The sequence below is a fragment of the Falco punctatus genome (genome assembly GCF_963210335.1).
Source record: "Falco punctatus genome assembly, chromosome: 7".
In the NCBI taxonomy this organism is placed as follows: Eukaryota; Metazoa; Chordata; class Aves; order Falconiformes; family Falconidae; genus Falco; species Falco punctatus.
The window spans coordinates 34,076,981-34,089,631 of record NC_137587.1 but is presented as its reverse complement, the minus strand read 5'-3'; the positions used below and the strand labels follow the sequence as shown (position 1 = coordinate 34,089,631).

General features: G+C 38.0%; 1 long non-coding RNA gene across 5 annotated transcripts in view; it reads right to left on the bottom strand.

The window, feature by feature from the left end:
- Positions 1-12,651, bottom strand: part of LOC308067969 — a 78,468-nt gene that overhangs the window by 10,431 nt on the left and 55,386 nt on the right. For 4 of the 5 annotated variants that reach the window (XR_013929802.1, XR_013929804.1, XR_013929805.1 and 1 more), the window contains one exon: positions 1,586-12,651. This exon is cut by the window's right edge. This is a non-coding gene — a long non-coding RNA (uncharacterized lncRNA). The remainder of the gene's footprint in view (positions 1-1,585) is intronic. The other variant, XR_013929803.1, reaches the window with a different exon arrangement.

Here is a 12,651-nt window from a genome sequence, read left to right as displayed (position 1 = left end):
GATGTTCGCAGCCCTCAGTAAGGTGAACATGGTTTAAATATACTCAGTCAGTATTCTTTTTAAATTGCAACAGACCTGCTTTTTGCTTTCAATAAGGAATAATGAGTTTTGACCTTGATTTACTCCATGCCCTAGAGTCCTATGTCTCTCTCTTGGATTAGCTATAGCAGTAACTTTTTGGAGTTTTTTTATGACAAATGCAGTCTTCAACCACAACTTCTCAAACATCTGAGAACTTTATAAAACATGTTTTCTAGCTAACAAACTGCCCCTACAAAAACCCTCTTAGTCTTATGTATAAAGCAAATTCAATTTATACTCCTTGGCCACAGATTGTATCTTCAATGTAAATTTTTTGCTTTAGTAGTATTTAAAGCTATGTTTAATAACATTGTTGCCCCCACAGTTCAGCTGTTAATGTGACAACTAATAGCAGAAAGCCATGAAAACTGAGTGGATGACTAGGGAAGAGAACAAGTTTACAGAACAAGTTTGTGTCTCGGTCCCAAAAGAAATAGATTCTGAAGGTTTTCCCTCCTCAGCTAAGAGCTGGCAATATCACAACTCACACAGTAACTTGGCATAATTTTATGTCTTCATTTGAAAGAGGCCTGGGATTAATGGGCAAAAATAAACCCCTATCATGTAATAAATTGTTTAAATCCTGTAGTGAGCCTTTTTCCCTTCATGTTCATGCTGAAGTTCTTGGCAGACCAGCAGAGAAAGGAGTGATGTACTCACACTGGCGGAAAACTCTCGGTAACAGAAGCAACTGTGAGTCTTGCCACTTCCACAAGAACCCACTTAAATATGCTAATAAATGAAAAGACATTTCTTACCGATGTTTTCATTTAATGTATGGTTAATGTTTTAGTGCATTTCAGATGCATTCAGGTGCATTATGCTTTCAGATAGCAAGTTTTTGGGGACTATGGTTTATCTTTCTGTGTATTTGTTCAGCACCAACTGCACTTTATGCAACTGGCAAAAGTGCAAAGTTAGGAAACAGCAGGTATACTCAGAGTACACAGAGTTAAGACCTGGCCAGCATTTCATTTGCACCATTTTGTTTTAAGAAAGGGTCAGGCCAGCAAGAGCACTGCTTTGTTTTGGCAGCACAACTGCATGGTTACTTATTCTTTAATGGAGATGTACATTTCTGTTACTACTCAATCACTTTAACTGCCTCTCATAGAAAAATCCAAAATAACTGGGCAGAGAATTATAGCTTGCCTACAGCATTTTTAATCCAACCCAAAGGAATATAAGCAGAGAGAAAATGTTCTATTAAAAATGCATATGCTAGTTTTAAAATGTCGTAAGACGACCATTGCTATTAAACTCTATAGGTGTTGGGGTTTCTTTTTAACCTCTTTTCTGTGGAGCTGTATTATATTTCAGTGTAATCCAGATGGCTTCAACCCTATTAAATTCCATAGGATTTTGCCATGAGGGTGCAGCAGCGAAGCAGTGTCTATCTCCTAAAATCATCTGAGGCTCCTGCCTAACAGGCCGTTAAAAGGACAGACACACACAGACGCACACACGCGCCCTGCCCCGCAGACCAGAGCCCCGGTCCCCCCACCTTCTCTTCCCAAAGACAGCATGGGTGACCTCTGCAGCACACCCAGCTTCCCTGGCTCAGGGCGAGGAACCTGAGTCCGCTGCCAGCCCTGGCGGGAGCCGCACTGCTGTCACTGCTGCTTGGCTGGGCAGCCGGCTAGCTCGGCTCCTGTGCAGCCGTCGCAAATCCTCCTTCTGGCTGGGTTTTTTCTTACAGCAATTTGATCTCTTCAGTACCTCTGCCTCTGACAAAAAAAAAAAAAAAAAAAAAAAAAAACAACAAAAACAAAACAAAACAAAAAAACCAACCAAAAAAACAACAACCAAAACCCAAAACACAAACCAAACCCACACATTTGGAACATTTACCTTGAACCTGCAGAACGCAGGGGGTATTCAGCTGTGCATGGTATCGACTTTGTGGGCAGGCTCAGCACTGAGTACGCTTTCCTAGGCAAAGAGATCTTGTAAGAGCATCGGGCACCCTGCCTTTCTGTAGCACTCTGCAGAAAACTGTGCAGACCTCAGGAATGTCTTTATTCACTTGAAGTGGATTAATATAGTATGTTTATTATTGTGTGTGTATATATGTCAATAACTGCTTATAACATCACTTCAAGCACGCTATCAATTCAAAGTTCTTCTGCAGGCTTTACAGGAGTCTACCATGGTTTGCCAGAGGGGCCAGTAATTTACCTGGAATATTTCTTTACAATCACGAGTGCAGGCTTCTTTGAAATACAACAATTTCCAAACTGCTTAACTAAAGTTCCTATAAAGAAAAAACATTTCAAGAGGTGTGGGGTGGAGGGTAGGAAGAGGCGATATTGTTTTGGATTTCAAAGGAAAGGCTGATTTCTAAAAAAAAAAATAAATACACAAAACCAAACAACAACAACAAAAAAAAAAAAAAAACAAAAAACAAACAAAAAGAAAAAAAAAAGGATTGAAATGTTTTAGTCTAGGATTTGAGACATTAAAATATTTTTCTGAAAAAGGGAAAATCTGATTTTTGGCAAATTCCATTTTAGACATAAAACCTGTAAATTTTACACAATCCAATGAACAGCTTGAACATTCAGAACACTTGATTCTTCCTAAGCCATTCCCATTGTTCTTGTGGGAGGATGGGAACAGGACATATGTTTTCTTTTTTCTAGAAGAAGGGGGAGAGGGAAATATTTCCTTATTGACTTCCAAATATGTTAAACATTACATAATCCAGCATGATTTACAATTTCAGTCCAAAATAGTTGGATGCTTCAAGTCAGAACATAAAAGCTTTAACAGAATTGTGAGAAACCTGTGCACACCGTTCTCTTTGTGGCCCTCCAACTCTAGTGATCACACTGAGATGATATTCACTCATCATCCTTGGATTACACTTAACCTAGTCCATAGAATCTGATTTTGTAGATTGTAGAAAATTAACTGCATTAGTGAATAATGCCATACTCAAATGACACCCTTAAAACATTCTAATATTTCAGATTCTGAAATTTGGCCAAAAGAGGAGAAGACAATGGGAACTGTGAGTTTCAGTATTTTAAGTTTTAACGAATCCTGGATTTCAGAAAGTACAGAATTGAAAGGTAGATTACTTTTAAGATATACCAGCTTGGGTACTAGATGCATCTAACATCTTTCCTTTTTGTCTCTGTGGATTGACACGGTTGTATCTTCTGCCTTAATATCAACACTTGAGTAATAGAAGGCTTTACTGCAAATGCTGGATGTACCAGTGTGGATAAGGGTGCTTTAACCTTTCCGGTAACTGCTTGATTTACCTCACCCTGGAGCATGTCACAGGCAAGTGACTTTCACAGAGCCCCTCAGTGCTCCACTCCATCTAGCCCTGCTTCCAGTAAGCATAGATCTTATTTTTCTTGGGGCTCTTACTGCGCCTGTTGTGTCTGTGGTAGCTGTGGTCAGGTAGGCTAGTAGCTTGAGAAATTTTTCCCTATATCGCCCTCAGGGCCAGAGCTCAGAGGACAATCATGGGATTGGGGCTATAGCACAAGCTGCACCCTTGGATACCCATCTCTCTTCCTCAGCAACTGGCTGTTCTAGTTTGGGGGCTATTCTAGTCTGACAGCACAAGCTGAAACTAATGTTGATGAAACTAAGTGAGATGACTTTGATTGTCAGTTCCTCCTTGTTGGAGATGACCTGTCTGTACTCACTCATGGCTTGGTTGTGCCGTGCCACTTAGTAAAGGTACACAGGATCCCACATTTGTGATTCCTTGGTGTGTTCCAGACTTCTTCCATTTCCATTTTCTATTGCATTTCAGGAAGCAGTTGTGTGGTAAACTAGGCAGCTAGAGCTTTGTCAGACTGCAATAAAAAGCAAGCAGTTTCAAGAATGTCGGGTTTGCTTTCCAATCCGGGTGAGTCCTGAATGTCAGTGGCAGTGTGGATTCTCTTCTGTCTAATAAGTATTGAGAGGCATTTAAGCTTTTTTTCTGACAAAGGACACAAAGAGAATCTCTGTCCTCTGCCAGCTGTCTATTTTGACAAGACTTGGAGAAACTCATTATTTTTGAAACTCTATCCTTATCAAATTTAGTTGAAATTAACCACTCAGTTCAAAGCTGATGGGGGGAGCAGGAAAAGGACTGGAAGACTCCAATTGTTGTGCTGCCCAGTATCAGTCTGGGGCTGATGTACCACAGGGACAGGCCATTTTAGGAGCTCCTTTAGCAGCATTGCAGGAGGGTGTAAACTGGTTCTGAAGTCTACCTGGTGTAGCTCATAGCCTTCTTTCATGATACTGCTGTAATACTGGATGCTCTCTGTCTAGCAAATGTAGACATATTATATGGTTACTCTACACGGGGAAGAAAAGAGACCTTTTCTCCCATTTTTCTAAATGATAGCTTTACATCCTTTGGTAGAAAAGATGGAGTATGTATCTACAATTTCAGGAACTACTGAGTTAAATTCTGTGTTTACGGATATCTAGTAGGTTCTTCACCCCAGTCATCACATTCTGAATTATGAACAAATCAAATCTTTTCCAAGAGAAGTACATTTTTTTTCTATTCTCATAGACCACAAATATTTCTTGATCTTTGACAGTGACATTTCATCCAAAGGAGAAAGCTGTGGACATCAATCAGAAGCTAACATAGCATAATACTTCCGAGTTTGTTGTTGGGGTTATTTATCTATTTATTTATTTATTAAAAGTAGAATTTACCAGAGAGTGCCCCAAGTTTCCCTGTTGCACCATTTTTCATAAAACCAAGTTTCCCAGTGGATGCGTTAATCATGTGTTTTACATGCTGTCATATCACATAACATTTTGAGTTTGACTTAACCTGGTGTGATATGTCACAATCCTACAGTATGTGTGCCCCAGGGAACTTTAAATCAGTTTGCTGAAAAACACAATTAAACACCCACAGTGAATTGAGTTTTCGTTAAAACTGTAAACACACACAAAAAACCCACATCTCTTTCTCTGGGAAACAGCACATATTGCCTGTGAAAATCTTAGTATCGCATATTGCCTTTAGAATTTGAAAAGTAAAAATATTGTTTTCTAATTGCTAGATTGTCTAATAAAGTTACTTGTATGTAGTGCAATCTAATAGCTGCAACTATTAGGAGTTATACTGATTTTCCTGTGCAGCTGCAAAACAATGTAAGGAGCAGGGACACACTGGGACACCTGTTTAGAGTGCTTTATTGTACCCAGATGCTTTGAACTTAGTGTAGTTGAGAGAAACCTATAGGCAAATTTTTAAAGCATAAATCTGCAAGTGAGGAAGGCTCTGAGAAAAGCTGAAGGAAGAATTTATAATAAACAGCTTCTTCCACCTCTTTATTTCCAAAATGTGCCTTTTACACTTATTTGTTAGCTGACCAAAAAGTGCACCACAATGGTTTTAAGCAATTAGACTTCTATGGCATGACACTGTCTTGCAGATTGTTTGATCGACCTGCATGGGTTGCTTTGGCCTGCATCCAAACTGAATGTGTTTTCTCCCAAAACTATTTGAAATTCATCTACAGGTCTGAACTCTTTCTATTTCAACAAATAGATTAGGCAATGGTGGTATGTCCTTAAAGGAATATGATCACGAAAAACAGTAATATCAATTTTACAAGGTATTTACAAATTTTTTTTTATTACTATTTATTTAGCCATGGTTTCAAGCTCTAATGGTGGTTCTCACATTTTATATTTTCTATCATATTTTGGTGGCATATGAGTGGCAACATACTTAATTGAGTTAAGTGTTTTTCTTACGAATCCATTGTTGATGGAAATAATAGTTTTAAACACAAGATACTACTCCAAGCAGGAAGAAACAAGTCTTTGTATTCCAATTTATTTTGCTGTGGTTCTTATTTTTCATATGAAACAGCATGTAAATTCATGTGCAATAGTAATAATGAAAAAAAAAAAAAAAAAAGACTAACAAGACAACAAACTGGCTAAGCATGTGGCCAGGTTTAACAGTACGTATTTTGACACACATGTAAATACAGGCAGAAGAAAACAAACATGTCTTTCTCACTGTATATGATAGATAGACAAATTCTAAAGGGAAATGACACATTTTGTTATTCATTAACATCCAGTGATCCTTTCACGCAACACCCTGGAGGCTGAATGCAGTGACAGCATAAAAAAGTATACACCTACCACTACTTGGCATCAGGCATCAAGCAGTTTGCTGGAAAAGACCTGGCATATATTCCTTGATAGTATGTCTCATAGGTTTGTTGGATGGCAATACACTGAAGTGTCTGACCATTAAATGATGTACCAAAATGCTGACATTTAACCATGTGTGCCTGATGCCAATCACTCAAGCTTTTCCCAACTTCTATTCATTTTCTGCTTAGAATGGCTGAAGTCTACAGCAGCAACAAGCAGGCACTAAGCGAAGTGTAAGTATGTTTCATATGTGTTATAAAAGATAAAAATATAAATTTACAAGGTAAGCAAGGAACAGAGAATTGCATTACACTCATAAATTAGATTAAGATCTTGTTGAAAATGATAAGCATAACAGCTACTCTTTATTTGATATATGTATATGTGTGTTTATTTATATATAAAACCCCCATATATATATAAAATAGTCAATCTTCAATTGTAGAACCAGACAGCTGCCTCCAAACAAAACATAGGTTTCTGGTTTATGCGATTAAAAGGTACAAGAGGGTGAAATGTCTTTGCTTATGTTGCTTTCTCACAGTTTGTGTCCCTGACTGTGAAAGAGAGATGTGTGCAAAGAAAAACTAAGAGAGATGTACTGATTGCATGGGCATGCAAAAGTTGCTGAAATAGAGCTTTTAGGTCACATTCTAGCTAAAAAGGGCTCTAGAGTGAGGAATGAAGAAGCTTTTATCTTCCTCTGTTCAGAAGACTAGGACCTCATACAGTCTTTGTAACTACAAAGGTAACAAAAATCATCTTTTTTTTAAGTTTACTTAACAAGTTAAGTTTACAAGTTAAAAATAGTCATAAAATAAAAAGGAAAATCCAGACTGCTATACAGTTTTATACAGTAATGTGAAGGTAAGTGCTCTTACGCTTTCCCCAGAATGAAGACATAAGTATTTAATGGCCACATGTTCAAAAAAATTCTTAATGCTTGAAAATAATTTCTGCAGAATAGTATTTATGCAAATATCTAAGTGAAGTGTATATGGAAGGAGGCAGAGCTTGCAAAGAACAGTATCTGTAAGGAAGAATATTAGGATGGCAACAGCAAAAATTGCACGGGAAAGATCTACAGTAAGCCTTGCAAAGGAACATAGAGAATTGAGTAAGAAAGTCACACTACAGTAGAATGAAGAAGCATACTATTACTGGCAGAAGGGAAGAAGCATGATACACATCATTTCTATAAACCACTAGTACATTAACTGCTTCCTGATGGAAAAATTAGCCCATTTTTCTTGTGTGTAACTTTTTAGAAATCCAGGAAAGGCACCAACTCACATCTGAACTGGTGGCTAGTCTCTGGGGTTTGGAACGAAAGGGATTTATAAGGATAATGAAAAAATCACTATGTTATTGCCATAAAAATTAAACCTTGCTTATACATTGCCATCAAATTTATTACAGGATTACTACTAGCAGATATTTCATTTCTGTGCCATTTACGGTAAAAATGTTCAGTGCTGCCCTTCATTTTTGTTTACTCACTACCATAAGTGCCATTGTCTGAAAAATAACTGTGGAACTGACATTGGCTTTGTACACAGAAACACCTACTACATTCGCCTGCAAACCTGTAAAGAAGCCTTTTGTACATGTAAAAGAAAGTTGCCTTTGTGTACTGCATGGCACAGACAGGCACTCCGAGCTAAAAACATCACCTTGTCACAATGCAGCCTGACTCTGAAATGGCTGTCCTAAAAGTTTCCTGCATGCCCTATTAGCAGGGAAACTTCTTTTTCTTGTTGCCTGTAATATACACATAGACCGCCCTGTAGGAACTGACATTCTGCTCAACAATTCAGTAGTAATATAAAGTGATCTGCCCTTTTAGAGGCATGCTTCCTGAGCAAAAATTGCTTTCCCTTACATGCAAAAGGACATCGGAAGGGATTGATGAACCCAACTGCTGTCAGTCACAAGTGACATCATTTGGCGGTAATATTTAGAAGATTAGTAACATCTGCTTTTTAAAATATGGTTAGTAGCAACCCCTCCAGCCTACTTCAACCATATGGGATGCTATGTATGCACAGATAGGCACTGTACAGTGCAAAAGCTATGGTGGAGAGGAAATGCTTCCTTCAAGTAACACAACTAAAAAAATGAAATTAAAGCTGTACAATCTTTCTAGTTTTGTCAGAAAAAGCAAATGCAAACCCATACTGCTGAACAAAGTTTATTGTTAAATGACACCTTTACCTTATGAGTATTATTAATAATTATTATTGCTGACGTGTTTGCATTATGTGTGTAAAAAGTCTTGTTGCTCAAAAAGCCCATCAAATTAGGAAAAAGACATTCTGATTTTTAGCACAGCATTCTGGTAATTTTCTTATTGGTGACAAGCAAACCACCATTAATAATTGTGAAGGTAAAACCCTGAATAAGTGCTTCAGAAATCCAGAAAATCTAGCCTGTAACACCACCCCCACCCCCAGCACCCCATTCTGTTCTTGTTTCCTGGAGTGCAAACTCACTGTAATTCCCTTGTTCCTCATAGGAAAAAAATGCATTTACCCCTTTGGGACATGGGAAACAGAATGAAATCCTGGCACTTCAAAATGCTAATGCTTGATGACAAGAAAAAATGACTGCTTTCATATATTTATGCTGGGAAGAAGTATTCATTAAAAAAAAAATAATTAAGAAAATTGGTGGGCTCTTGGTGGGCTAAAAATTTGGGGAGAGAGGAGGAAGGAAAGCAGAATATTTGTTTTTTATTAATAATTGTTTCTTCCTCATTTCAGCATTTTGAAAGGATATTGATAAAAGAACATGAACACAGTTTCCTCTTGTTTGTGGAATATCGATTCCCTCCTTCGAGAGCTCAAAACAGAAGGTTTAAAGTTTCCAAAAGAGCCTCAATAGCTGTAACTCGGTTGCCTTCATCGTAGCAGGAGTTTTTACATTAGGTGTCTTGCCCTTTTTCTTATGTCTAGTTTCCACAGATTCCTGGACAATTTTGGCACAGGCTAATAAAAAATGATTCTTTTTTTTCTGCATTCATGTCTAAACCAGTCATATCATATCTATTAAACAAAGCAGAGTATCTCGGAAATTGTCTTAAACTAGTATTGAATATAGTCCTATGCATTCAAACATAGCCTCTTCTATATTCCTAATTTCTTTTGCACTTTATTACCCAGTTGTAGTTAAAGAATCTGCTTTGTTAATACCTATTACACTTTTGATAAATTAACAGCTATTCTATCTGCTAAAAATGGGCACATTTCCAAAACATCTGGTCAGAACAGGTCAGGACTGGCCTCTTCCTCTTCTCGCAGGAACAGTTGGGGCTGATGCAGTTGTAAGCATTAGAGTTCCCAGGGGAACGTTACTTTACCTAATGTACGGGCCGAATGGCACGCTTCACTTCCACAACACCTGCTTACAGATTCCTCACTGCCACTCAAACCCAAGCCAGCAGAGCATGGGAAATTGGAAACAGTGATAAAAGCACACACAGAATAACTTGGGAGAGGATGACACAGTGAATGGGAATAGGGCGCACTGAAAAGCATACGTATACAATGAGGGAAGAAACTGGAAAGTGTTCAGCATTTAAGAGGTAAACATGCAGCTAATTGTGATTGACAATTATCCTTTCTTCCTACAAGGGCTAGGTGTGGTATTGATTTCTTTTATGTCCCTGATTACACCAGGGCACTGCATCCTTGACCTACAATGAATGCTTTTCTGTTCTTTACAAGTTTTTTTAGTGTTTTCCCTTTCTAATTTGTCAAAATGAATCATATCATACTTTGTAAATCTTGGGGAGACTTGAGAAAGGTCAGGCAGTTTTGGTTCCAGGATGTCAGCAACTAGCCTAGCAGTGCAAAAATCACCTTTGTAGCCTGCTAGTGCTGCCTATTTGAGGTGGTGACGTTGCTTGCAGAAACATATCCATTTGCTATAGTGGCAGCTCTCAACTTCTTGTCTCAAGTAACTTAATCTGTTGGTTAAACGAAGTGATCAAATGGCAATAATTCTCCCTTACTATGCAGGAAAAAAAAATCCCTGATTAAATAGGACGGAGAATTAGATGCACACTGTCCTCTTCTCTGAAGTTTTGGTGGGCTCGTGATTGACATTTTCTATTGGGCAGGAAGAGAAACAATATGGAACTACCTATATGTTTCTGCTCGGCAACTGTCATTTATTATTATCTGTTTTTTTCACCAACCTCCTGGTCTCTCTGTGAGCAGAACAGCACACTGTGAACATCAAGAGAGTGAAGCGTCATTTTCATGTTCTTTGACTTCAGATGGTTTTGGGAAGTGTGAGGTATTTTTGACTGTTTGTTTTGTTTTGTTTTGTTTTATTATTCCTCAGGATCTCCAGGGTAATTGAGTCTGGTATGTTTTGTTGTCAAATGTTAGCAAGCAGACAGATAACATTAAAAGTTCCTTTCAAGTGCTTTCCTCATGCTATATTTTCACTTGATCAACTACTCTTCTTACAGGGCAAAACTGTGGTGGAACAGAAGCAATGGCAACAGGTTGAGAACTGACACAGCTGTACTGTGACTGGAAGCAACCATTCTGTCTTGTGTCTTCCACTCATTATCTCTAATGAGCAGAGTTTTTCCCTTGCTATTCCTATGATCTCCTCTTTGCATACCATCACCTGAGAAGCCAGACTGGGAGAAGGGCTTAAAATGCTACAAACAGGTGGAAACTTTGGTATCCACGTGTGCCATGTCTATAGATGTTGTTGTAAGGCTGTGCAGCTGATTCTTATTTTGTTCCAGGGATGACGTAGTTGGATTCCATTTCTGATGTTCCAAAGAAGGCTTCAGAAGGAGTGAAAGATTTTTAGCAACTTAAATTGAAATGCGTTGTGAGGATTTTTTGACCATCTCTTTACTTTCCAATCCTGGCTTGAGTTAATCTATACGTATTTACTGATACTGCAGTAGGTTTCTTGCATTCTGGTCTTGGGCCTTATGTTCACCTTCAGATATGTTGCACATTAGGAGTTGCTAGTGACAGCTAACATCTTCACTGAAACAACCTTGCCAGGCAGTGCAAGGAGTTTGTCTCACTTTGTTATGGTGTTTGCATCTCACCGTTTCTCATTTCCATATAAAAGGTGTAATTGCCAAGGCAACTTTTGGCAGATTATTGGTGAAGAAACATCTTCTCAGATTATTCTGTCCACTAAGATAAATGTGTTACTTATGTGAGTTAACGTGGACTCCTGGTTTGAGAATTATTTAAGCAGTCTTACAAATACCAAATAAACCTTGTCTGTTTCTCTAAAGCAAAGTGGATACACATATTATTAACCCATAAAGTCTATGTCCAAACTCAAATCCATACTTCTCTCAGATTGTCCTTTTGAATACTGAAAATAAACAGGATCAAGACACACTGCCCTGGATTTAGGCTTTCCCAGAGTTCGCATTTCAGATTCATACCTTTAGGTTGGATCCACACTAACATCAGTCATAGGAGTTGTTGAGATGCAGGACTGGTAAAGACACCATTCCTTGTGAGTGAATAAAAGGAATTCTACCCTGACAGCATTTAAAAGAGATGTGACCAATAAAGCTATTTTATTTTTGGCCTTTTCAGATGTTATTTATGAAATATACAAATTAACATGAACCATTATTTAGCAATCCCATGCATTCTTGTAATAAAATATAAGATTTTCTTAATAATACCAAAGCCAATACTTAGTGAAGCTTAGTTTTTGGAACTACATACCATTACTGGAGACACCTTGGATTGCAGTGTTAATTGATTTATAAACCTATTGCCCATATAGAATTAAAGCAATTTCATAAAAGCTAAATAAAGGTATAAATTAAATATTAGAAGGTCTGATTATGAAATAACTATCTATTCAGAAAAGCTTTTGTTCTCTGTTCAACCTTGGTTGCTTAATTTTGTCAGCACCTTCTGGTGGCACTTTGATTTACTGCTTTTGAAGTCAACAGCACCAACCTTACAGTATATCATTGAGGTCTGTAAACTATTAGGCCCAAAGAGATTGGGCAGTTTATTTTCCACATACCCCTGCCGCGTCAACCACGTGCATCAATATGATTTACACACCGAGCACCCACAGACTAATAACAGTGTCAAAACTTGCCTTTTACCAGCTAGCATTATGTTTGTTACAGGGACAATGTCCACATGAAAAATCAACCTGGCCCCATCTTTCTTCCACTTCCACCTTCTTTTACATTATTTATATTAATTGTCTTTCCTGGAGATTGTCCAAGTCACTCAGTGATGTTCTACATCTCGGTTGGGTTCAGGATTAAGGTTGAACAAAGAATTCTACATTTAAAAAAAAACTCTAACAAAAGGATTTATGACACTGCAAGGAGAGGATGAGCGGAGACCAAACCTACAGGTGAATGACCTACTTATCAAAAGCAATGTTAGTCTA